Below are 21,808 nucleotides of genomic sequence, written 5' to 3' on the forward strand. Positions count from 1 at the left end.
TTTTAATCTTTTGCTTTTAGTTTATTGAACCTCTTAAAAGATGCCATCATATATCAAAGCTCCCTGGCTGGTATCAGGCCAGTGATGCTGAGGTTATAACGTAAGCTCCTGAACCATCAGGCTGGGACACTCCAACTCATCTGCTTCCTTAGCAGCTTTCAATTCTTTTTTGATGTTGTTGTTGTTGTAGATTTTATTTTTCAGATATAAAGGTGTGAGAGATTTAAAGAGAAAAAAAAAAAATCCCTTTCCCTAACCCTTTCAACAGGGATAAAATTCTGTACAAAACGAAAGATCGTTTTTTTTTTTTTTTTTATGTAATAATATAATTTCATTCTTGTGACATTGTGAAAGTTTTAAAAAATAAGCTTGACAGCTGGATGCAAAGTACAACTCGTTAGGTCCCATTTTTAACACACCTGCTGTGTTGTCGCCCCTCCCTCAGGGCAGTTAGTTTGGGGGCAGGTTTGGAAACTGACACTATTGCGACTCAGATGCTGGTAATTCTGCCCTGTGGCTGGAAATCTCCTGCCAACCATGTTGGCAAGAAGCCATTCTGTATTCTCTCAGTTTTATCTATTGTAAAACTACTTTGACAAAACATTTGGTTCTGAATCAACTCGCTGCTATGGCCAGTTAGTACAAAAGAAATAACCTCTCTTTTAAGTGCAACAGCAGCGGAGCTAAGCTGTTATCATTAAAACATTTTCTGCTCAGTCATAGATGTTATAACTTTAATATCAGCAGATCAAAGTAATGGGATTAAGTCAAACCACAGTGGTTACTTCAAAGAACACAGTCAGACAATCACGTAACCTCTTTTTTCATAGATTGTGGGCCCAATATCAAAGGGTGCTATGTAAAAACACGATAAGATGTTTGGAGGTGAAAACACACAGAGGAAGCTAATTAATTGGATTTATTGGAGTGTTGGAGAAAGAAAAACACAGCCCTTCCTCTCAGCACCTGGGTCTCAAATGTCAAACCTGTTCCACCTGGAGCTGCAGAGAGCGCAAACACAAATGAGTGTGTGTGTGTGTGTGTGTTTGGCAGAGAAAAAAAAAAAAAAACAATTGGAAAGCAGTATGAAATCCAGAAGTTTGGTCAGTAAATGCAATGTCTTTTCTGCTGCGCAGGGGAAACAGCTGCTCTACATACAACTGGAAGAAACTTTTTCCTCTCAGTTGTTCTTCCACAATGTAAATGTCTAAGTATTCAGTGACACTCAGTCTGTGCAGTGAACATCCAAACCAAATCCCAGTCTACACACGAGTTCATGTTGTAGGATTTAAAGTGTTCCAGGTTTTACTCAGGCACAGACCCCTGAGAACAGGACATGCCCAGGTACCTCTCAGTATCTCCGCTTTAACTCAGGTGCATTCAGATTAGAGACTGTAAACATTTTCATTTAGAGATTTCATGAAGCACGTTTGAGGAAAACTATTTCCACTACACTGTTAGGTAGTTTAATCTTTGTTATTATTATATTGGCAAAGTAAGATGTTGGAAGTTGGAAGTAAGTTGGAAATAAAGATTTGAGAACATTCCCAGGTACTGTATCACTATTGCATCTCCAAGAAAACGAACCCCCACTATAATTTGCTGAGGAATAACGTACAACAACTGGTACACAGCCATCAGCGTCTCCTTTACGTTTCATCTCAGGAAGCCTCTGGAAAGGTGCAGACAGAGAGCTGCTGTTAATCAAGTAAGTGTGGCCTATCAACCTGCACATCTGACCTGCTTGACTACAGAAAGACTGGAGTTTACACAAGATGTCAATTAAAAGCATTGGTATACACACTAATGCACTACACACAAGCAGGGCCACTTGCATGCACACACAAAGTGCTTCAACACTCACATAATCAGCCAGGTGCTGTTGGAAAAGGTGAGTGGTTATTGCCTAAGAGGGAGGGGTTTGGCTCTGTGAGTGACAGGCCATTAGTTATCAGGGTTTGGTCAATCATCTTGTTGACTTACGTCAGAGTGAAGGAACACACCTTTTACTAAATACAACGCATGCACCTGCTGCGTTAAATCACAAACATACATTCTCTCTCTCTCTCTCACACACACACACATACATACATACACTTGCATAAATGAGCGCACATTCAAAAACATATTAAATGTGCACACAATGTGCATATGAAACATCTTCAAGTACATACACACATTCACACACTTTTATCTGCAAATTATTTATAATTATATATACCTTATGTTACGTCACTCTGGACTTAGGAAACATGAGCTTTGACCTTCAGCAAACACCTTAGCTTTTTCCTCATGGGATACCCAGAAGCGAACATGGCATACCGAAACTGCTTTACACCAGGAAATGCAATTTTAATCACACAAACCTCATACCACAAATACTTATTTAGAATGGGCAGGTCAATATTTATTGGTGGGTTGTTTAAAAGTGGCCGGTGAATTTCATCTTTAGCTTCTTGACATAACTCATTAGATATCATTTATTAAGGTTTTCGGTTATTTAGAATTAGCTGCTCTTTGTGTACAGAGTAATTCAGAGTACAAGGTGTTAGAGATATTGTTAAATAAAACCGAATCAATGTACATTCAAACGGAAAGAAATTGTGACATCTCTTCGTCAAGGTAAAGGTTTGGTGACATTTTTCAGTCATACTTAATTTAAGTTTGATTCCATTATTGAAACCATTCTGAGATTTGCAATTCTAGAGGAAGATCGAAGGCATTGAACATGGCGCAGTGCCTCCTTTGTTCCTATTATTTTGTGACTATCAGCACAAGAATAGAGCCTGTCATCACGGTGAAAGATCGGGACAAATCAGAAATGAGGCTTAAATACAATAACAAAGAGATATCTGACTTTGGTGCTGTCTCTTGCACAGTGGCGGCAGGAAAATAAAGAAAACAGAGTCAAAATGTCCAGTCTAATTATAAGTTCTGATTAAAGAGAAATAATTAACTTTTTAATTTAAATCTTATATCCAGGGATTTTAATTCAGACATACATTACACATACCTTAAACACTGACTTCTATAGGTCATTTATTGTGACATGACACATGTGATATATGTTTTCACAGCTTGTAAAAATGATTGTAAAATCTACAAAAGATGAAAATGGTAAGAATAACTTAAAAAAAAAAAAAAGCTCTCAATTCCATCCACACTCATGTCAACAATGATTAGAAACACATTATGCATTGTTGTGGTATTAAGCTCATAAAAAAAAGCCGACTTGGCTGTTCAAGGTAGCTGGCATACTCAGACTGTCTGAACTTCCCGTAGCTGTTACAACAGATGAGAACAAACTGATCACATACTGCCACATCACCTTTAGGAGATTGTTCTATGCTGCAGTCTGCTGGGGAGGCAGCAAAAACAAAGGGATGAAAGGTGGCTGTAAAAACTGGGGTTGGAACCAGATTAGACCCACTTGGGCCTGTGGTGGAGGGACGCACACAGAGGAGGGCAGAAACCATCTCAAAGTACACTGACCATCCACTTCATAACATCTTAATGGATCAGTGGACAGTTCATCAACAACACACGACAGAAAGATACAGAACATCGCTCCTTCCCATTGCCCTCAGACTTTAGAAGAAAACAACATAACTTTCCTCTGGGGATTAAAGAAGTATTTCTGAGTTTGATTCTGACTAACAGCTGTATCAGTCTACCATAACTATTTTCAGAAGTTAAGATGACACCCAGGCAGCACAGTGGCACGGTGGTTAGAGTTGTTGCCTCACAGTAAGAAGGTCGTGGGCCTGGGGCCTTTCTGTGTGGAGTCTGCATGTTCTCCCCGTGTCTGCGTGGTTTTCCTGCGGTTTCCTCCCACCGTCCAAAGACATCATGTTTGGGTTAACTGGTGACTCCAAGTTGTCCGTAGGTCTGAGTGTGAGTGGTTGTTGGTCTTTGTCTGTCTCTGTGTGTTTGTCCTGTGTTGGACTGGTGACCTGTCCAGGGTGTACCCCGCCCTCGCCCAGTGTGAGCTGGGATTGGCTCCAGCAACCTCTGTGGCCTGGAGACGGAAAAGATGGATGGATGGATGGTATCCTACAGCAAGAAGGTTTTCAAACATGGGAATGACAACCCCCATCCCACCCCCTGCACCTCCTGCAGCATTCAAATTCACTTAAAATGATGCCTCAAGTTTCACATTTTGGAAAAGAAACATAGGAAAGAAGCATATCTCCACTTCCTCAATCCATTTAATTTAATATCTGGCCTGGTGCCAGACTGTATTGATAAAAAGTTGTCTTTCATGTTAGCAGTTGACGTTAGCACGATGAACGAGATACAGACACAATGAAAAACACTGTGTGGCAGCTGAACAGCACAACTGAATGGTGTAGCTGTGACGAGGAACTCGACGTGCAAATGTTTGCTGCCAGATAGCAGAGAAATAAATGACTGAAGATGATAATGAATGTGACGCAGAGATAGTTTATTTGTTTAAACACACACATACACACTATCTCTCAGTTGCAGATTCATACACATGAACAGCACACACTTGATTAGAATAAAATGAGTTAAATGCATACTCTCTACACTCAATTAATAGCATTGCTTAAAATCCATCACGCAATTACCAAACGCTAAATCACTGCCCTTTAAAGATACGGTAATGGTGACTACTAGCTTTTCTAAAAACAGATAGCAGCGTTGTCTTGATAGATGGCAGGGAACAATACCAAAATCATTTTCTTAATTATCTCCGCTGGAACTAATGTTGCAGTTGTGTGTGTGAATTAATTATTGGAGCTTGATATAAGAGAGGGAGCAACAGAGAGAGCAGCATTATCCACCAGAATCTTTTTTTTTTTATTTCCCACTCCGCATTCATTAATGCAAAGGCAACTGTCAGTCACTCAACGAGACAAAACCCTGATTTCCAGAAATCAAATTACCGCTGAAAACAGAAACAGAGAAGGGACAGAGAAATCAACAAAAGGCAGCAGAGACCTTATTGTGCGCGTCGTTGAGAGACACATTGCAGCAGAGAATTTTTCATTCTTCCATTTGTCACGTTCTCCCCCTTTTTTCCCCCGTACTGTCGCTTTACTGTGGGCAGCTCCTTCTATAGTTGGGAGTCAACTTCCTTTCTGGGTAACGCTCCCTCTTTTACAGCTTGGCATAATGAACATAACCTTGTGACTTGCTCACATAAACGCACACACACACACGTACTTCCACACATAATCCTTTTTTGTGTTGTAATCTTAGTAACCGACTTTACTTCAAACTAAAGCATCATGTTGATCGCAGTTTTATGCTCAGTGCAATATAAGTATAATTTTGTGTTACTTCACCGCCTGTTTCTTTGTTCCGGTCTCAGAACTTCTCCAGGACGTTGCCACATTACACGTTTTCTCTCCAGCGAAGGCTGAGCAATGCATTTTACGCCAATACATGACAAAAAAAAAACAAAAAAACAAAAACTGGGTATATGGTCAAAAATATGGTAGTATATGTGGAAGAATACTTCTCTTTTCACACATTATGACAAGGTGTGACTAAGCACTGAAGCCAGTCAGCAAGGAGACGGCGCTCAATGTACCTTACATTTTGTTTGTGAGGCCTTGATTCAACAAGTTCATTGTAAAGTACATTATTTCTTCATGGTGATGTCCATAATAGCAGGACAACATTTGTTTCATTCCAAACTGTCCACTGTTGCAAAACAATGAAGTGATAACCTTCTGCTTCGTTTTAGTGTATAGAAAAGTTCATACTTGGTTAAGTTTAAAACATCAGTTTCAAACGACTCAGGGCTTAGGTTGAAATCATAATTTTGTAAAGGTTTGCAGACCATTGTTGTCATGGTTACAGTAACAAATATGTGGTTAAGGCGTGTTCAAGCATAATGTTTTGTTGACCCATCCATCCATCCACCCTCACCTCTGCCCTACACTGACTTTATCGAAACACCACCTGAATTTTTCTCTGTTTCGTGTCATGTGTCATGTGTCATACACAGTTTTTGGACATGTACTGAAATAAGTGGGTGGGTTACCTCCTTCTCTCCATGACGCTACACAGAGATGTTTGACTTTGATAGATTGGTTTATATAAAAAATAATCAAAATAAATAATGCAATAAAAAAATTATACATTTTTGCTATTTAATCTGAAATCAATTATCCACTCATTAATAAGCAAATAAACCGTTACTGGAATAAATAAATAAGTAAATAAATAATCATTCATTTGCTCAGAAGTTTTCAAATGTTTTCCTTGCAGTCATACAAATATTATAATATGTAATCCACTTCTGGAAAAATCCAGCATGTGTTGCCTGTTGATTAAGCAATAGCATAAGACCGGCCATGGAAAGGTTTTACTATGCCAAAGATAAGGGGCATTGTTCACAGAGAGCTGACCCCTTATGTGATATAGTCTGTTTTGCAAATTGAAGTGACCTATTGCTTTTACAAAATAGTTCAAATTTATGAAAAAAAACAACTAAATCACTAAACACACAAATATGTTTTTTTTTTCATTAATATACATTTTTAATAAATCTAAAAAAGTACATACTGCACTGACGTTGATAAGCAACAGATAAACAAGCTACATTTCATCACTTTGTTTTTTTAATAATAAAAAAAAAACAGCTCTTTCTTTGGCTCTGGATGTCATTTTCAAATTTTTTTATTTTTTTTTGGTTTATATTTCCAATGTTGTTATTTAACCCCAAGCATTACATTAATATGTTGCTTGTCAGTTGTGGAGTGATACATGTTTGTTAAAGGCAATTAGACGTTTTAGTCTTAGATTGTGTCTGTACATATATATGTATATCTCTCTGTATATCAGATTGCTTCATTTCAGCGAACCGTTTTTGTTATTGTTTTTTCCAATCATTCATCTTCTACCACTTTTCCGTTTTGGGATGGCGGGGGATGCTGGAGCCAATCCCAGCTCACACTGGGTGAGGGCCCAATGGTCTCCAGTCCACCGCAGGGCCAACACACAGAGACAGACAGAGAGCAACAACCACTCACACTTACATTTAGACCTACAGACAGTTTAGAGTCACCAATTAATCCAAACATTAAGTCTTTGGATGGTTAGGGTTAGTGTTAGGGTTACCCGGAGGAAACTGACACAGGTACGGGGAGAACAGAAATACTCCACACAGAAAGGCCCCAGGCCGGGAACTGAACCCACAACCTTCTTGCTGTGAGGCTGCAGAATTAACCACTGTGCAGTCATGCTGCCCTAATGTTTTACAATGTTTCTGAAATGTATGTTCACCCTCTGAACAGTGAAATGGCTGTACACAAACCAACCTCAGATGGCAGAACAGTTATATGTGGTGTTATTTTTACTAAAGCCTACGTCTTCGTGTTTTAGACAGCTAAGGATCTACTGTCTCCATGGTGAATGTCATTATAGCAGGATATCCAGGTGGAAGGCATTAACGTCCCTGTCTATCTCTCAGATACCCTGCAGCCACCCATTGCCAGTTCAGCCCTTGTCAGTACCACAATTCAAGGCTTTCATTCATTAGGCTGGGATTCCTCATGTGCTAAGCCAAGCAAGGGCCAGCACTACCTCAGATTTTATGTGCCGACACCTACAGACATCCATTCTCCACCACGAATCTGTCAAGCTCAATTCGACTGGAAGATCAAGATACTACGCTGCAGATGAGGACTCCATCAGAGGGTTTAAGCCATCAAGCTGCGAGCTGCCCAGTTTCAGCCCTTTCATTCCTCTGGATTCTGGCCTATTCTTAATATGGCTTCACTTACATCTGTAAAGACAATTTTAATTGTAAAAAGAAGCAGCACCATGTTTTTGCTCAAAGATACAGCAAATCTTCCTTTGTTGTTGATGAACAGTTTTCAGTGCTCAGGAAAGGATTTACACCCAAAGGATCCGCAGAAACAAAAACAAAGTGACCTGATCAGATTCAAACAATGTAGCTTAATCACCAGAGAGATATTCGTTCTTCAGTAATTGCAGTGACAGTGTATGCGTAATTGAACAATGACACTAACCTAGCATTATAACATGTTGTAGTGTTATAACATAGTTTTTGTCTTTTGACTTTTTTCTTCTGTGAAACACTGTGTGAGGCACATTCACATGATTCATGTCCTACTGATATATTTTAAAGCTGTTGCTATCAAATGTTTGCTCTCTGAACATCTTATATCTTATAATTCATGTAAGTAGATAACAGAAGTCACAATTTTTTGAGGGGAGCGTGCCCTCTGCCTCCGACACCAAGCACAGTGTTGGTTCATGATGTTTCTGTGGTCCAGCCGACGGTCAAATATCTCACCCTGTCAAACACATCAGCCTGGTCTGGTGCTTCGGATGCATGGGGTTACATACATAGTTCACATTGCAGTATGAAGTCCATCCATCATAACATCTGTCAGTGCAGCTGTAAGGTAAACAGGATTATCATCAAGTGCCCCTCCGCCAATGACCACAGAGCTGTGATAAGCCCTCGCTGCTCCCCAGCACCTTGCTCTATCAGTCACATGCACTCACATCCATCTTTTTCTCATCCATCACCCCGTTCTATCAGTGTTCCAACCGACATCCAATTACGTGACATTAGGGTGGACCTCTCTTTACTGACCATGATCTCTCTGATCTTCTTATGAAATGCCCACGCCTTCCTGCTTGTCCATTGCGGTCAGCTGAAATGCACGTATGCACATACACGAGATAATGGTCACCATTTCCAATCAGAGGAAAAATCGGAGGAAAATTAGTTACCCGGATGGACAAGACGGTCCTCTTCATCTTGTTTTTTTTTTGAGGGGTTTGTTTGTTTTTTCTATTTCTTGGAATCTTGTGGTTGCGGGAGGTAATATTGACAGATGAGGAACACAAAGAGAAATAAGAAGCAAAATGAAGGATTTGTGGGTCTTTAAGGCGTGCATACTCAAACACTAAAATGCACCATATCTACAAACATATAGATTCCCTATTAATAGAACACAAAACAGCTTCCCACTGCTGTGCAAAGAGGTAGCAAGCAGGATTAAACTGAAAAGAGGAGAGGAGTTGAAGGGAGAGGAACAGAGAAAGAATAGAGCGATAACGATACGTTCATAAAAAAAATGCTGCCGTATTAAATGAAGACATGAAACCGCATTTCCATATTGACGAGCACAGGTAGAAATGCACACATATGCACAACCTGCAGCATATGCATAACATTCACACAAACTATAAATACAATCGACAAAGTCTCACATGCACACACACCCTCCACATGCACAGCTCACCCTTAACACACTCCACCTTTTGCACACACAGTCACCCACTTACCCACTCACTCACTCACTCCACCTTACAAACACACTCACGCACACACACGCACACACCCTCCACCCTCGACACACACCTTCCACCCCACCCCTTCATTAATACTTTCCACTCTGAAGCAAAGGAGAAAGCCCTCCAATTATAAGCAGACGGGCTCAGCGCTGCATTTATTAGGAGCTCATTTGGCTAAGCAGGGCTAAACACAGCGGATGGTGGAGAGGTGGGCGGAAGGAGTCGGGGGGCGGGGGGGCACATGAGGAAGATGCAGCCTCTCCCTCTGTGTCTCTGTGTGACATTAAAGGGAACATCCCCGTATTCTGTCCTAATCCAAACTGATTTGAGATGGCATGGGGAAGGTTTGAGAAGCAGGGCTGGATTATTTGTTTATGGTGGGGGGGCTGGAACGCCTCTGTTTCCCCAGATTTACCGTCTTATACTGTCTCGTGGCGCTTAATCGCCTCTCTTTCCCCAAACACAACCCATTTACAGTTCAAAGCGGCAGAGCCTATATCTATTGCCGGCTATATTATGATTAGTATTAATATCATCACCATATTCAAGGCTGAGAAGTCTCAGAGGGGAACAAGGGAGGGGTGATCACAACCGTACTGTTACTGCCCGAATATGGTGGCTCACTCTTTGAACGCATGACCTTAGCAAGGAGACGTTCCACACACCAATCATAACTGCAGCTTTGCCTGGTTTAGAGGGTTAGCGGTGTTACTCAGCACTTTCACAGGTGCATTTTTTTTCCATCCGCAAAAATTAGACAAAGTCTGCTTCGTCTTTGCTTTTCATATTGCATCCCCAAGACCTTGAAGCGGCGTAAGCATGGTCAATAATTTGAATAGCAGGTGTCTCACGGTGTAACCTTGCCAGCAAAATTTGAAAAATCTAACTTTTTGGACTGAAACAGCAGTTTTTCTCTTTACACACTGCACAGTTCATTTTCTTTAGCATGCCTAGGTCACTTGCTCAAAGCAGAAAACAGTTTTTTTCAGACAGAGAACCTTGAGGTTGTCTGGAGATGTCCTAGAACAAACCTAAATGTTGTGGCAGGTTACCACAGCATGAAAATAACATTTAGCTGTACTTTTAACCTCCACTCACACAGTGACAAATACATTTCACCATAAAAACTGTAAGCAGGGCGTCATGGTCTGAACGTCAGTTTTAGGAGTTCTTGATTAATGACCCAGCTATCAACAGTAAAACCTCAGAAACTGCGCGGCCTCTCGAACATGCATTATGGTAGCCTTTCACACTGAACAAATTAACTGACAGTTAACAGAAGTTAGTTTTCTGTGTTTCTGTGTGTGCAGCACTTATGGGCTGTTGCCTTGCCATTAATTCATGAGGTCTGCCATTCAGGGAATCCCATTAATCCAATACCTAAACTGCTTACATGCAGAGGCAGGCTGGAGCCAGTCCCAGCGTGTGGACACACCATGGACAGGTCAGGACCAGGGTTTTGAACCTAGAACATTTTCACTGTAAGGTGGCAAGTGCTATATTACTTCACCCTTTTGTGACTAGAAATAACAAATTAAGGTACAGATGTATCTTCCTCACCTCAGTTGTCAACACCATCCCTGCGCCCACTCTTTCACAGCATCTATGCATCTCTTATATTAGTTTATAAATTCTTACATAAAATCTTTCCTCATTGTAACATGTTGTGTGTATTTATGATAATATTGGACTCCTCCTGCTCCTGGAGCAGTTTCCTTTCTCAAAAGGAAAAGCAACCTATATCATGAGGATTCAGGAGGTATCGTATTAAGAGTCGATGGACTTTAAAATATCTTTGCAGAAACCTAGAAGTAGAGGAAGAGGCAAAAGTCATAAACAGAGAAAGTAAGCAAACACATACAGAGAAGTAATAGGCAAATTACTGAAAACACATTCATGATGAAGTGTAAGATTTCAGAACAGAAAGACAGCTAGTGAGGGGAAAAAAAGGCATGGATAATAATTGCCCTCCTTCTGTGGCGCTGTGGTTTTTAAAGTGTGTTTTTACGTGTCTGCATCATCGTGCTGCACAGCAAGCATCCCTGGCATGATGCCAAACTCCATCTCTCCTCACCAGGCCCAATAACCACCCAGCTATCTGCACCTGCTCCAATTATTATCCTATTAGCAACAAATACTACACAATTACCGCCAGAAACCCTCACACTCAGGCCGCCGTGGGCTTTAAAAACCCAGGGGGAGGGAAATTAGCAGGGAGCAGCAACAGCAGCGATCAGACAGCAATTAATCAGCAGAGACATCGCTCAGTGTGAAGAATATAGGCAGATACCCAACACCTTCGGCTTTAATGGAAAGGCCTGATGCAGACAGATGTGGCGCAGAGGAGAAGAAAACTATATTGTACAGTTTCTGTTGCACAGGTGGAAAAAATCTCACAAGGCCAGAGTCCTTGAAAACTGTTCAAAACCCCTTTCAAAGACAATTTTGGTGGGTGGAAACAACAAAACCAGCTCTGGAAAAAGTTATCAACTAATATAAGAGATTCATAGATGCAAATTTTGAATAAATCATGCTGTGACTTTTATTCTGGAGCTAAATACAGTGGAAAAGGCCCACATGCTGTTGTGCCCAGTGTTAATTATCAGAAACACAAAAAAGTTCAGCTTGTTTTCAAAAAGCAGCAACAAGCAAGAGTGTTTTTAGTTGAGCAGCACCTGAACTTGAATTCGCCTAAAATATATGCTTTCCATTTCAAATTAGTGCAGAAATCAACTGAAAGATCATTGGTTTTATTTGTGATTCCGCTGAACAACTATGCACTTCTTTATCCATCAGCAAATGAAGCTTCAGCGCAAATAATACAGCAACATGAGTAATCACACACCTAAAAGACCAGACCGCTAACATTTACTTAGTCTTGTTTCCCACGAATACTCAATCACAGATTTGATGAGAGAAACGAACAAACAAAACATTTCTAAAACCACCATGCGGTGTACCTGTATAAAAGTGAGTGGAGGCAACTGGTCTGCTAGGAGCCAGGTCCTCTGACTGGAACAAAGCCACACAATGCTTATTTTACTCGGAGAATGATATAAAATAAATATATAAATATAAATATAAAGCAGTACCTACAGCAGAAATATTATATTGGTACAATAGAAGTCTATTATCTACCCTTCACTCCGAGTGCCACATGAAAGTATTAATGTGGTCCAATATTACATGACAGTATATTCATAATATTTAATTGAGGGAACCCTCAGAGCTGATGATGATATTCGCAGGTCACAGCTGCAGACCTCAGGGAAAATAAATGCAAATCTACCATCTACTGCTATCTTTGCAATTTCGCTCTTATAGTCTCTGTGCAGTGAGTCACCTCAAAGTAGTGATTCATTCTTTACCTCTCCATTCAATGGTTGCAAAAATTCCCCAGGAGCCTGGGTTATTGTCAGGTGCCAAAATCCTCAGTGCACGCAGCTAAACATCGGCACTTTGCTTGCTGATCAAATGTACCGCACAGCTTTGGGTAAAACAAAATACAACACGTCGTTCTCGCCTGAAAGTTGATACAAATTGCTGCCCAAATTGCCCCTTTCTTCTTTTATTTCTTGATGTTTTGATGTGGGATATGGTCGTATTTATGTTTTATGTTCTGTCATGTCTTTCCATCATCACCTTGACATCCTGGCAGACAAAGATTACAGGCAAGGTGTTAGAATAAACACTTCACCCAACAACAACATCCCAGCTGTCGCTGCCTTGTCCCGATAGGCTGAAGATGTCCGGCTGATACAAAAGGCTCCCAGCGTGCCAAAATATACCTGCTGCACAAGTGACACACACACACACACACACACACACACACACAAATGAAACCCGCTAGTATTCATATTCAAATGAAAATTCTTATCTTTCAAATTGTGGCTGTTCCCTTCAGTTGCCTTTAATGCATGTTGGAGAGATTGAAAAGTAGGTGAGGAGAGAGGAGAGAGAGAGAGAGAGAGAGAGAGAGAGAAATGGAAAGGGGAAGAGGAACAGAGCCTTTCTCCCTGAGAGAGAGAAAGAGAGAGAGAGAGATGCTGAAAGGAGAATTTGTGCAAGTCCAGGGCATCATCACAGGCTCACCCCAACAATTTATCAGCCAAAAAATTGACAAACAGATAGACAGACTGACCGACAGACAAATTTCTTTTGCAGGCCTGTTAGCCACACCCATGATGGCTGTCAAAACAGCAGTTAGGATGAGAGGGAGATGGAGTGACAGAGAGAAAGCAAAGGAAAGGGGAGAGCAGTGCGAGCCAGAGATGGTGAGGGGGTAAGCTCTGTATGTCAGTTGTTCCCTGGCTTTCTTTTAATGAAGCAGTGCTGTGCTTTCAAAGACAGTTAAAGCTGACAGAAGCACTCAAGTCCTGGCCAGAAGTCTCTCTCTCTCACAAATACAAACACACATACGTTTAGATTTTACCAACAGCTGACAGTCAAACTATCCCAACCAAGTCTGGGCCACTATCCCTAGTCATTTAAAAAATTGGGAAGAAAAATCATTTCAGTTCTAAATGCAACTAAAAAACTGCTTTTGTCATTGTGTTTTAAAGAGTGCCAGAAAGGCTTTTAACCACAGCCAATGTCTGCCAAAGATGGACATCCACAGTCACAGACATGAACGCGTACGGGAACAATTATTTCACTTTCTGTTCCTCTGACAAATATTGTAAAAATATTCACATAATGTGAAGTGCAACATTGTAATATCTAAAAATTGTTTGATAGCATGTAAGTGCTAACCATCCCTCACTTTATGCATAAATTTTGTTACAAAATTATTGCAGCTTGCAAGATTGTAACTTCCAGGGCAGAACGAGTCTGAACGCTGGTGAAACAAGACCTGGGAAGTGTTGTGAGGGTTTAATTCACCTCTGGATCATAACAAAGCTTATATATCATTATGCCTACAGGATCACAACAGTTACTTCAAAGTAAAGTCTTGTCATGTCATGTTAAAAACATAGAGCCAGAAAGTCAGCGTTTCAAGTTGAAGGGGGAAAAAAATGGCCAAACATATGTTGAACTTGCAAATTTTTGATGACCTATGCGATTCTTATTTGGGAGTAGTCTTCAAAATTCCCTTTCAGAGTGAATTGCGACACACACCGACAAACAAAAGGTAACAACTGCTAGCAACGCTGCGGTTTCAGCAGATAAAAATGTGCTGCTCGTCAAGGTAATTTTAGAGCTTGGCTGTGTGATGATTCTGACTGAAGGGGAAATAATTCAAGTTCTGCTTCATCTTACATGATCGGGTTCATTCAACTTGTGAAATAATTTAGACTATAGTAGTCCTACTACTATAAAAAACTAACCCATGAAAAGCAGAGCAACACTGCGATCCCTCTAAAAAAGACATATTTAGTTGTATTTTGTCTGCTGCCAACACTGTTGCCAGAGGTGATTTGATTGGTGGCGCATTAAGGCGGATTGTGGGAAACATATCTTAACATTAAAATATCTTCGCACACTTGTAAAATTAGACATTTGCGTTCAATTCCCAAACTGTCTGAAGTTAACGAGAAAGCCAGACTAGAGCATGAAGCCTGATCCACCGAAGGCTGTTCCTCCTGCACACACACCAGCTTTGTGTACGCCATCTTAACCACTGTATGTCTGGGTCAGACACTGCAGACATTTAAGGCTGGCTTCTTTCTGTTTACAATTTCCAAATAGGCAAGTTGTTGCCAATGTGGCTTCACTGGTTCGCTGTTGGTGAGTGTGTAATGACTACCAGGTCCAATGTCGGATAGGTATGTACACATACACATGCCCTCATACACTCACACTTACAAAAATCATTTTTAGGGAATGTACTGCAAACACGTAGCATGTCCTTTGGTGTTTGAGACACACTGACTTCTTTGACATCACTTTCTCTCTCTCGCTCTGTCTGTCTTTCTTCTTGTTTTTGACCTCAGGCTAGACCAGCCGGCTGTTCGCCAGACTAATTCACACAAGGCAAAGGTCAAGCAGAATTCTTGTAAGGTCTCTCAGTCTGCTTTTCAGTCCTTTTCCTTGTGTCTAACTTTTCTTTTTGTCGCTTCTCTTCTTTTTTATTTGTCACTCCCTCAGTCTGTAAAGTCACTACGAATAGGAAAACATAGGCAGGGTAATATTGATTGATGTTCAATCACTTACATGACTTTAAACCTTTTTCTGTGTAACATATTTGAACGTTGTAAATCTCAACATCAAACAATAGTTGTGTTGACAAAGAGCTGTTCGTGTGTCACCGAAGATGGAAAACCTGGCTCTATCCATATCTTCAGCTCCAATTTTATGTTACTGTATGAAATGGTTTGTCGAGCCATGATGATGGTGAGACAACTCTGGAAAGATTTTCCACTTTAAAAAGTAAGTGTGTGAATTTCTTGCATAGTAACTGCTAATAGACAGTGCATGTCATTGATTTAAACCATTTATTGTTTCTTGATTTTTTGGATTTGGTGTGGGGAAACTTTGTGGTGAATCTGCTGTGGCACCCAGAGGATTTTAATCACATTCAAATACAGCTGTTATCCATTCAAATATATAAAACATAAAGTCTAACCAGACAGTAAAAGAAACTTTAATTTGATTGGAAGAATGTCATGATATAAAAATAAGGAAACAATATTCCAGTTTTGATCCAGACGTAGTTTCATTCCTCGGACAGACCAAATTGTTGCCCCTGTGTCCTTATGATTCCTTTGCTGTTAATGTTTATTAAACAGGCACAGTCACAAGCAAGAGACGCCTGCTAACTATGCAAATCATTTAAATGTTAACGATAGCCTCCATGGTCAGAATGAGAATGAGAGTGAGCCATAAAATAGAAATGGCCACAGAATATGAGTAAGTATAAATTGCTCACACTGGGTGCATGCAGTTTGTGGAAGGAGTTAGTAAATCATTTTTTTACATTTTATATTTTGATTATTATTGTTTATCAATGATATGATAACATGATACGTCCTGAATATATGTTGTTTCAGCTAAAGCTTAGACTTAAGGTGATCCCCACTTATGACCTACAGTAGAGAAATAAAGTACAAACTCAAGGGATATTTTACATGTTACTACCAAAAGAGATTTAGTTAGTGGGATATGATATAATAGGAAAAGATAGGATGAGATACGTTGAAGCCAAGTCCAACTCTCTGTTGATCTGGGTCTCCCTTAAACTGAGTAGCTTTGACTCTTTTTTTTTTTTTTAAATATGCTGTTACATTTACCAAATAATTACCAGCTGATTGTAAGATGCAAAAATGCTGAATCAAACCAACTCTGCAGGAACCATTGCCATATGTAAATGGATTAAATATCAGTCAGAGGGAAGAGTGAGTGAGTGGCTTCACTCATCTTTCACCACTTTTCCATTTCCGGGTCACGGGGGGTGTACTGGGTACCAATCCCAGCTCGCTCTGGGTGAGGGCGGGGTACACCCTGGACAGGTCCCCAGTCCATCACAGGACCAACACACAGAGACAAACAGAGACCAACAACCAATCACACTCACACTTACAGATGATTCAGGGTCACCAATTAACCCAAACATGATGTCTTTGGACAGTGGGAGGAAATTGGAGAAGCTACACAAGCACGGGGAGAACATGTAAACTCTGCACAGAAAGGCCCCAGGCCGGGAACCGAACCCACGTCCTTCGGCAACAGTGCTAACCACTGCTGCGCTGCTACAGTGAAGCCATTGAAAGACAAATGACCAATCAATGTCCATCAAAAATACCATAGAAACTTCTCTGAAACAGGGAATCAAACATGAACCAGCACAAGGTCGCATACCTGAAGAATACTCAGGTTCATCACCGAAGTGCTGTAATAACACAAATACTCAATTGAAGGGTGTATAAAAAGATCAGAATCAATGTGTACATAAACTTCTCCCAGGGCCGCGTACCTGACTGCCAGATTCACGAGTATTCAGAGGGTTTGTCCTCCCCTCCACGTCCTCTGAGGTGTGGAAAGTTATTGCAAAAGTCATCGGCCTGAAAAGACAGAAATAAATTCCACAAATGTATCGATTGACTTGAAGAAAGAAACCAAACATTTATGAAGCGTGGCAATAAAGCAGTGCTCCTCTCCAACCCACGCACTGGCACTGGGCATTAACCAGAGAATGACAACAACAACAGTCTTTGCTGGAATGGTGCGGCATATTGTGATAGAGGTCACTTTTTTTCACAGTAGTAAAACCAACGGGACGCAACATAGCCACTCACCTTCTATTTCTCATTCTTCCTATTTGTTTGATTTCCTGTCCTGTCTTTTTCCTCTGCCTTTACCCCCTTCCTTTCCTTTCCTCAGCCTCCAGTCACCAACAAGACAAACACATCAAATGAGGCCTTTTCATTGTTTAAGATGCAAATTTGGACTGGAATCAGAATTAAATAAATGTCTCCCTTTGTACAATGTTTCTGCCTTCATAAGTGACTCATTCTTACACAATAGAGGAAATGTCTCATTTTACTGAGACACAATGGCTCTTTGGCAGCTTTTGTCCCCCTCCAGCTTTCCACCTCATTCCCCTAATAAAAAAGAAAGAAATAAATAAAACACATCCCAAAATTTTCAAGAAGTCCTATTATTACTAATCGTCATGCGGAGGCGACCCCTTCCATGTGCATCATGGGAAATGAGGGAAGTGTCACAAGGACCAATGCTGTCCTGTTCACTCTGAGTGAGTGGATAAGTGCTACATGTCAGCATCATGTTTAAAGACGCGCTGCATGATATCTTTGTCATCGGGGCCGACAGAAATCACAGATGGAGACGAGCGGCGCGCCTGCTTGTCACAACAAACTCCTGCAAGAGGGGAGCGCTGAGCGATGGAAAGCTGTAATTTAGAATCAAATTAATTATCTATGACTTCAGTAAGTTTGTCAGCACAACGAAGAGCTGACGGCTCGGGACAGAAAATGTTAATGTTGTGTAGTAAATCACTGTAGCTCCCAAAATTATTTCAGCTGTTGGGCAAATGTAACAATATGGAAAGAAGGCCCCCTAATTTAATTTGTAAAGTACATGTGGAGATAATAAGATGGCAAGCGGATGATGTGTTAGCTGTGGCGTTTGTGAAAGTGACAATGCAGAAAAGTGCACAAAAGCCCTGTCGAATGAAGAAGAGTTCGCACCACAGATTACAAGGAACAGTGTGTCTGGCCTGTACAAGCTCTTGAGACGAGGTCAGGATCTAAAGGTGAGTAAAAAGATGCAAAATGTCCCAGTCATCTCCAGAGTAAACTTGAAAACCACATTTGACTATGGGTCTCATTGATGTAGCTTTGGGCTTCGTGCATATTGGTTATTAGAACGCTGTGCTCATTGCGATAGGGTGGATTGTCACAGCGATGTCTTTTGGGCCTTAAAGACAGAAGCAGACGTACAGAAAGATTTTAAACAAGCAGTTTAACCAGATTACATAAACTACTTTATTTGAAGGAAAACACCAACAATGAACACGCCTAATATTTACTGGAAATGTTAGAACAAGAATCCTTCACTGTGCATACACATTTGTCTACTCCACTGAGCGATCTGGCCTTCGCCTCGAGGTTTATTCAGGACCTGGCCGATCAGCGGACTGTTTCTGTCTCCTTTTTCTTAATAGGAACTTCCCACATCTAACCACTGTAACAAATGACATAATTCTTAATGGGATAGGATAATCCGTTTATGCACACATTGACAATGAGGCCTCCTGGACTGATATCTCTAGAGTTTGCCAAATGAGTAAATGCAAGAAATTTTAAATATGGTTTTACATTTAACGAGTAATAACAAGCTAATAAATTTGGTTTTATATCCCATCAACTGACCAATGAGAGGCCTTATGATGGTGCACGTCATGCCATAAGCAGTCTCCTGACCCTTTTACGCTGATGTTTAAATACGTAAATGTTTTGCTTTGCTGTTTTTTGCAGACCACAACTGTTGGAAGCTTCAAGTAAAATGAATCGACAGGGGAAGGGGGTTTAGTATTGAGCAGCTCCTAGTGTTGAAAAAAAGAAACTCAAAGGGCGCTGCTCTCACTCTGTTTCTTAGGTGTTTGGATGACACTACAGTGAAGATTAGAAGTAACATGTGGGATGGTTGTTTGTTTGTTTTCTTTTCTTCCTAAAAACAAAACAAAAAAAAAAATCAGTTTGTGTGGAAAATTATTCAAATCGAACCAGCTAAGTTCTATTCTGCTCAGAGCTACGGCCCAACCCAGCATATACTGAGAGAGATGAATCACATTCAGGTTGGACTTGCATCACCTGGATGATTGAGATTAATCTTCTCAGACATATCCCAGCATGCACTGAAATCAAGGAAGCAAAACACTTTGGTGTTGGCAGATCTGGATAAACAGAAACCACCTTCTTAGAATGTGGGGGAGGATCCCCACACAGAAAGGGCAAGACATAAAACATTAAAGCTCATAAATGTTTTGGTCTCCTTGGTCTCATTATATACAATTATACTAGCAAATTTATACAATTCAAGACATTCAATTCAAGACAATAAGAGAAATATATGCTCATAAATGCATTCTGTGATAATTGTCTGAGAGAAAATAATCCAACGGTTTCATTTTCACCACTTACACCGGAAAAAAACGTAAATTCTGGTGATTCTATCTAACTCAGCGGTCCCCAACCTTTTTTGTGCCACGGACCAGTTTAATGTCAGACAATATTTCCACGGATCGGCCTTTAAGGTTTGGTGGGTAAATGCAACAAAATAAAATGATACGATCAGCATTAAAACTGTGCTGTTTTCTAAATTTCATAATAAACGTGAATCCACTGCACACTCATATGGAACATGAGTAACATCCTCTCTGCTCCCTAACCCCGAACCTAAATGTAGCTTTCTTCTTCTTCTGTCTCCTCACTGGGCCTTTTCCCCTTCACAAAGAAACTGTCCTTTTTTAATCATTTTGCTAGCTTGTGGGTTTAATGTGAGCGGTAATGTATGAGGTGACTGAGAAAAGCGTCTTGACATGTGGCCCGGTTCAAAAGACCCACGGACCGGTACCGGTCTGCGGCCCGGGGGTTGGGGACCACTGATCTAGTTTATTCAACTTTAACATTCAGCTTCTGTGTGTGTCAAACTTTCGAAATGACTAATTTTGAGGAATAAATTTGTGTTTAATAGAAACTTCTGAGCAGCAGTTCACTGTCCTTCAAAGTAAATAGAAATGAGCAGACACACATTCGCACAAATGTACACTCATGCACACAAATTGTTTGGACAATAGTGTTGAGAATAAAGCCTCTCTGTTGTCCATCCTATAAGAGACATCTCAGGTGGAAAATGGAATAAAAATAAAAACTTTGCTTCCAAATGGGGGGGGGGGTGACTCAAGCTTGAGTGAAGATAGTCTGAAAGAGAGAGGGATGAAGATGAAGAGGCTGGGATGGATGGAGAGATGAAGGAAGAAAAATGGGAGCACAATGAGAGAAAGAAAGTGAAGGGGAGCAAGAGAGATTTGGAGGAGGTTTTAATTGTTTTCCCATGATGCTTTGAGGAGGGCTCGGGGCTCAAAGCATCGGAGCAGAAAGCTGTTGGAGGGCCTATCGTCCTGGCAACCAAACCTGACCCTTTAGCACACATGCACACGCATATGCACATGCGCATTGGCATGCACTCACACACACACACACACACACACTGTGGTTCATTTAGAGTCTGACATCAGCAGGGTGGAATGCAGAGGGGAGGGTGGAGGTGGGGGGAAGAGGGAGATGATTGGGATCAGGAGGCATTATGAAGAGGGGGTGATGATGAGGAGGTGAGGAAGGAGGAGAGAGGAGTTGGGACTGGAGGGGAGATGATGAGGATTATAAGGAGGATTAAAAACAGGGAGCAGTAAACTCTCAGGGTTCTACCTTCCTTGTTGGTTTATTAATTTAGAGTAACATGAGTCCCCATCTTACCTCAACAAACCTGTTAAGTTTGATCCTGACAGCGATCAACATCAAACACGGGTGTTTAACATGCTCAGTGGGAATTTAAGATACAGTAGTTCAGCATGAGCTGATGCTGACTAATTCTGCTGTAAATAGGTCCAACTAAGAGAGGTGGGGTGCAATTTTTGTATAATTCCACTTCACTCTCCAAGATGTGATGATACAACAAAGATACCAACTTACTTTTGAATGGTAATAACTGTTATTAGTCACACTGAAGTAGTAATTTTCTGTTTCCCATAATTGGGGGAATCAGTATTGTCACCGCAATATGCTATTCAGCGCCAACACTTAATATAAAATTCTGCTGTAACAATGCGTAACCATAGAGCGAACTGATAAATAACGTCACAGAACTACATGGTCAAAAGTAAGTGGACACTCTTGTCCACATTCTTGGCCTTATCATCCAACACAAATTTTCCGACCTCAGTGCTCCTTTTTGATTCTGAATGGGAGCAAGTCCCTGCAGAAAAACATTGAAGCAGAGGAGGCTGTTATAGCAGCATGTTGATGTCCGTTGTTTTGGA

Source organism: Echeneis naucrates, chromosome 4 (assembly GCF_900963305.1).
Source record: "Echeneis naucrates chromosome 4, fEcheNa1.1, whole genome shotgun sequence".
In the NCBI taxonomy this organism is placed as follows: Eukaryota; Metazoa; Chordata; class Actinopteri; order Carangiformes; family Echeneidae; genus Echeneis; species Echeneis naucrates.